Consider the following 6,609-nt stretch of genomic DNA (forward strand, 5'->3'; position numbering starts at 1 on the left):
CACATACACACACACACACTCTCACACACCTTCACACAATCACATACAAACACATGCAGACCCCTATCCACCACCGCACCCCAACGCCTCTGGGTTCTATACATTATATATCTTTGAGGCTCAGGTGTCAAATGTTGTGTGAAATACAGAGGCGATGTGGGAGGGGCTCTGGAGTTGAGATGCTCCTGACATGACTCTCTACAAAAGTTGCGTTATCTGGAGATGCATTCGGTGAGGTGAGGCATAGCTTAGTGCTTCAACGTTATGAGGTGCCAACACGTGTGTGGAGAGGGAACACACACATTCACTGTTTGCAGCTCAGATGCCATGAAAGGATTAGAGATATTGGACTAACTCGTTTGGGACATTAGCAACATTTGGGATGAATATAATTCTGCTGTTTTCTTTATTCTTTGATGGTAGACATCAGAAGAGGGTTTGCGCTTTCGTTAATTTTTTTCTCTCCCCCTTTCTCTTTTCTTTTCTTGTGATGGACCCTTTAAGATGAAGCCGATGTGTCCTACTGTCTCTTCCTGGTGTCTGTCTGTCTGCCTCGTAGCTAGCCGTCTGTCTGTTCCATGCTCACCCTTCCTATTAAGCTGAATGAAGAGAGGGACGCTCTGACAGTATGGTGGAGTGGAGAAAGACAGGGATAGGGTACCTGGGTGGCACTTTATTCAAAATGACTTGCTATTTACTTACAAATAAGATGTTAATCACACACGACTAGGCACATTTTGGTACCAGGTAGTTAACAATGAAGTACCCTCTGATAAAATGTAATGTACCAGTAAATACCAGGTTAATACCAGTGCATAAGGTAACGTCCTACTGGTTACTGTCGTGTGTAGCCATACTAGTGTGAAGCGTCAACCTATGTCACCACCGCGAACCCAACCTGAGGCTTGGTCTTTAGGATTCACAGGCTTTGTGTGTGTGTGTTTCTGTGTATGTGTTTCTGGCTGTGTGTGTGTGTGTGTGTGTGTGTGTGTGTGTGTGTGTGTGTGTGTGTGTGTGTGTGTGTGTGTGTGTGTGTGTGTGTGTGTGTGTGTGTGTGTGTGTGTGCGCGCGCAATAGATATATTATAGAGTCTTGTTTCAATGTCTACAACAACATTTAGGCAGTTACATCAGGGTAAATAATATATATATGTAAATATATTACATAGTACATAAAGGGTATATTATACATATAGAATTATGACTTATAAAGAACCCATACTGACGCTTGTGTTTGCAGTGTGTTAAAGAAGTGTGTGTCCTTATCGTAAAGAAATTCAGCAGATTTAATACTGTAGGCCCCCACTGGTAGTCAGTATGGGAAGTTTCAGTATAGTGCTTAGAGAGAGTAGGCAATAGAATTGCTAGAAGATAGATAGATACGGAGTATTATTTAAGGCAAAGACATTTCTTTATTTGTTACTAAGTCATAATAGCAAAATCAATAGGAATGTGCATTTGCGTATCATTTTCTTAAACTCCTGCCAGTTTTTTAAATCAGAAAATGGCTCTTAACATGCAGTTGTATTTCTTTTAAGCTTCCTGTTTTTTTTCTCTCCAGATTAATTCATTTTATTGTCATCTAACATTCAGGAAAAAAATCATAGTTATCGAACAATGTTTTGGACAAATCTCTTTTGCATTTTGTACCTCTTTATGTTTTGAACAACGGTATATTCTGTTACTGTGAAACTACAACTCACTACTACTGACTCCCTCAAGCACTTGACCTTTGACCTTGTTATGATGAAATCATATGTTATCATTCCACCACCACCTGGGGTTATTACCATAAAGCAACAAGAAGCAGGGGGCACTTCAATTTTGCCACTTAAAGTAAGAACAGAAAGTTGTGATTCTTACAGTACATTTCAACAATGTAGATAGGCTGTTTGTTCCCATTTCTCTCTCTATCTCCCCCTCCCTTACCCTCACACTCGTCCTTCTTTTCTCTCTTTCTTTTATTCTTTCTCTCTCTCACACACACACACACACACACACACACACACACACACACACACACACACACACACACACACACACACACACACACACACACACACACACAAACTGTACATTGGGGTATATCTTGGAGTAGAGGGTTTAGACCGAGACTGTGAATGGGCTGTTGCTGTGCTCTGCTGTATGATGTGTTAAAATGCTTAGAGAATCAGGTCTGCTGCTTGTTGCATTGCCACACACACAGAATCCAAGTGCCTCACAAATCGTTTACATACCATACACATATACAGTATGTTAAAAAAAATCCACCAGGTGATGGGATCGAGCTGTGACATTGTAATCCAAAAAAAACGAAGAGCAGGTCAGCTGTCCACCAAAGAGAGAAAATCTAAAATGGCCACCAATAGAACTCTGTTAAGAGTTGTTGAAAACAGGTTACGGTTCTGTTAACTCATAATTTCTGTTTATAACCTTGTAATTTCGATTGTTTAAAGTTGACACTTTAGCATGTAGATAATGATCTGGACAGTTAAGACAGAATGGTGTTCTAAGATAAAATAACAAAGGACATCTCAAAAAGAGGATGTCTCAATATTTTAGAAAGTATTTATATTTATGAGAGAATTACCAGATTACCAAATACAAAAAAAGTTGATTTTGAAAAAAAGATTGCATCTTTGTTGACTTTTTTGTCGAAAAAATACTGGAGAGGTGTTTGGCTAGGTTAAAGTTATACTCCATTGTTGTGTCAGGCACCCCCCCCCCCCATCAGAAAACTGACATTTGTTGGACTTTTGGAATCTCTGGCGTGGAGTGAGATTTCATTGGCCAGTGAGGCAGGGAAGGAGATTTAGATATCCTCAGACCAGATACCCCATTGTGAATTCACTGTCTATGAAGAGAAGTGCCTTACGTCTGAACTTTTGTAAGAACATGTTGATGTAAATGTTAATTTACCTCAAATGTTTACAAAACTGTTACTGAATAAACTTTTTGTACCGTATCTAACTTGTCGCCTGGGGGTTTTGTTTGGTGAAATAAAATAAGTACTTTGGCTTCCCACAATGCAGAAAGAGATAGTAGTTATGCTTTTTGAGGACATGGGGGTATGAAGGGAGGGGGAGACAAAGTGAGAGGAAAGGAAGGGGTGGGGGAGATAGGAGAAGGGAGTGAGAGGTTGGGAAGACACACAGGCACACGGTTTTCACACTGTGATGAGGAACGTCCATCAAAATGTAATTTAGTTTCCTTTATAACATGCAACTGTAGCCTATCTGACAGGCTGTAACCAACACCAATGGGGAACAGTTGGGTGTGATAGTGAAAGTCAAGATATCTCAGTCACTTTCAGTACTTAGCCCTTACTGGTTCAGTATTCACAGAGATAAAAAAATACAATTTGGGGAGGGGCCTGAGGGAAGTGTAGGGGTGAAATGGATCACAATCTTGGAGAATTGGGGACGTCTGGAGTGAATTTGGTGGATTGAAGAAAAGATAGTGGGCGAAGTCTTGGACTAGGAGAGGAAGATTTTAGTCCTTGGAAGAGTACAGACAGCATATTCCATCCTTAGCTCTCCCTATTTTGCTCTACATACATCTCTCCTACTCTTCCTGTCTCTCTCTGTCCCCCAAACCCCATCGTGTAGTGTGCTCTCTCCCGCTACATACCTCCCCTCCCTCCACATCTCCCACTCCCCCGCCTCTCTCACTCTCACTCTGACCCCAAAACCCCACCCTATACTGTGCTCTCTCCCTCTACTTACCTCACCTCCCTCCACATCTCCCACTCCCCCGCCTCTCTCACTCTCACTCTGACCCCCAAACCCCACCTTATACTGTGCTCTCTCCCCTACTTACCTCCCCTCCCTCCACATCTCCCACTCCCCCCGCCTCTCTCACTCTCACTCTGACCCCCAAACCCCACCCTATACTGTGCTCTCTCCTTCTACTTACCTCCCCTCCCTCCACATCTCCCACTCCCCCGCCTCTCTCACTCTCACTCTGACCCCCAAACCCCACCCTATACTGTGCTCTCTCCTTCTACTTACCTCCCCTCCCTCCACATCTCCCACTCCCCCGCCTCTCTCACTCTCACTCTGACCCCCAAACCCCACCCTATACTGTGCTCTCTCCCTCTACTTACCTCCCCTCCCTCCACATCTCCCACTCCCCCGCCTCTCTCACTCTCACTCTGACCCCCAAACCCCACCCTATACTGTGCTCTTTCCCTCTACTTACCTCCCCTCCCTCCACATCTCCCACTCCCCCGCCTCTCTCACTCTCACCCCCAAACCCCACCCTATACTGTGCTCTCTCCCGCTACATACCTCCCCTCCCTCCACATCTCCCACTCCCCCGCCTCTCTCACTCTCACTCTGACCCCCAAACCCCACCCTATACTGTGCTCTCTCCCTCTACTTACCTCCCCTCCCCTCCCCCACATCTCCCTCTCCCCTGCCTCTCAATTCAGTTAAATTCAAGGGGCTTTATTGGCATGGGAAACATATGTTAACATTGCCAAAGAAAGTGAAGTAGATAATATACAAAAGTTAAATAAACAATAAAAATTAACAGTAAATATTACACTCACAGAAGTTACAAAAGAATAAAGACATTACAAATGTCATAGTATGTACTATATATATATACAGTGTTGTAACAATGTGCAAATGGTTAAAGTACAAAAGGGAAAATAAATAAGCATAAATATGGGTAGTATTTACAATGGCATTTGCTCTTCACTGGTTGACCTTTTCCTGTGGCAACAGGGCACAAATCTTGCTGCTGTGAAGGCACACTGTGGTATTTCACCCAGCAGATATGGGAGTTTATCAACATCGGGTTTATTTTCGAATTCTTTGTGGATATGTGTAATCTGAGGAAAATATGTTTCTAATATGGTCATACATTGGGCAGGAAGTTAGGAAGTGCAGCTCAGTTTCCACCTCATTTTGTGGGCGGTGTGCACATAGCCTGTCTTCTCTTGACAACCAGGTCTGCCTACGGCGGCCTTTCTCAATAGCAAGGCTATGCTCACTGAGTCTGTATAAAGTCAAAGCTTTCCTTAAGTTTGGGTCAGTCACGGTGGTCAGGTATTCTACCACTGTGACTCTCTGTTTAGGGCCAAATAGCATTCTAGTTTGCTTTGTTTTTTTGTTAATTATTTCCAATGTGTCAAGTAGTTATCTTTTTGTTTTCTCATGATTTGGTTGGATCTAATTGTGTTGCTGTCCTGGGGCTCTGTGGGGTGTGTTTGTGTTTGTGAACAGAGCCCCAGGACCAGCTTGCTTAGGGGACTCGCAGGTGATAGGTGTAGGAATCGCTTCCTTTTAGGTGGTCTCTCTCTCTCCCTCTCCCCACTGTTGTTTTTTCATTGCCACACTAGTTCATATCATGTGATTGGCAGAGGATTGCCTAGTTAATCTCTGGCTATAATTCCCCCTTCGCCACTGGCGTGCCTCTGCAGACCTAGCCCACTGACCATGCTGAGAGCAGCACTTCCTTTATGCCCCCGAAAACACAGGGGATTGAGCCCTAACAACAAAAACTAATCACTCTCCTCCCCTCTCTTTCTATCGCCCGGCCACTAGCCTGGCAATGTGTGTGTGTGTGTGTGTGTGTGTGTGTGTGTGTGTGTGTGTGTGTGTGTGTGTGTGTGTGTGTGTGTGTGTGTGTGTGTGTGTGTGTGTGTGTGTGTTTTCATGTGACACACATCAGTCATGTGAAGGTTAGCTGCCAAACTTTTCTCTGTGACCCTTTCCAGGAATCTGGGAAGACTATCGTTGCTATGCAAACATTAGCACACAGACGATAAATTGAGTGTATCAGGCATCTGCCTGACAACTTTGGTAAAGAGACACCAGATGCTGGGTGCATTATTTTGTCACTGAGCTTGTCCAGGTAGAAATGGACCTTTGGCATAGATCTAGAACCAGTTTACCATCACCTTAATAACCATTAAGGGGGAACACAAAACTGACTTAAGATCATTCATCTGCAATGAGGATAGAATACCAGCTGTCATAAACAGGAATGACAGCTTATGTCAGCTTATAACCAGTTTATGTGGGCTCAGTTCAACTATGCAGGGAATAGGGGTTTTATTTTACAATCAGCTACCTGTCGTTTTTAGAAATTATACAATACATAGGGAATAGCGTATTATACTGCCAGGCATCTGTGTCTGTCTGGCGTCTTTTGTCATCACAATGGGCAAAAATGTGGCTACAGGGCCATTTAGTTGTGTGGAGGTCCCTGAATGCCATCGTTGTCACATGACCAGTCTCAGCCATCGTTGTCACATGACCAGTCTCAGCCATCGTTGTCACATGACCAGTCTCAGCCATCGTTGTCACATGACCAGTCTCAGCCATCGTTGTCACATGACCAGTCTCAGACATCTGGCACAAAGAGACCAACCATCCCTTTTATCACCACATGAACCCCTTCCCTCCACTTTACCCCCATAGGATGCATGTGTGTGTGTGTGTGCATAAACTTTGGACCATAGACAGAGTGACTGAGTATGAAATCTGCCCCAGGCCTAAATGGCATTAATGATTATATAAGCAATAAGCATAGTGAGCCTACCAGTACCACTGCCAAGTGGAGTAATACTCCTATTGGCATAGTGTTCCCACCTTGGGAA

The sequence above is a fragment of the Oncorhynchus masou genome, chromosome 7 (genome assembly GCF_036934945.1).
Source record: "Oncorhynchus masou masou isolate Uvic2021 chromosome 7, UVic_Omas_1.1, whole genome shotgun sequence".
Taxonomy (NCBI): domain Eukaryota; kingdom Metazoa; phylum Chordata; class Actinopteri; order Salmoniformes; family Salmonidae; genus Oncorhynchus; species Oncorhynchus masou.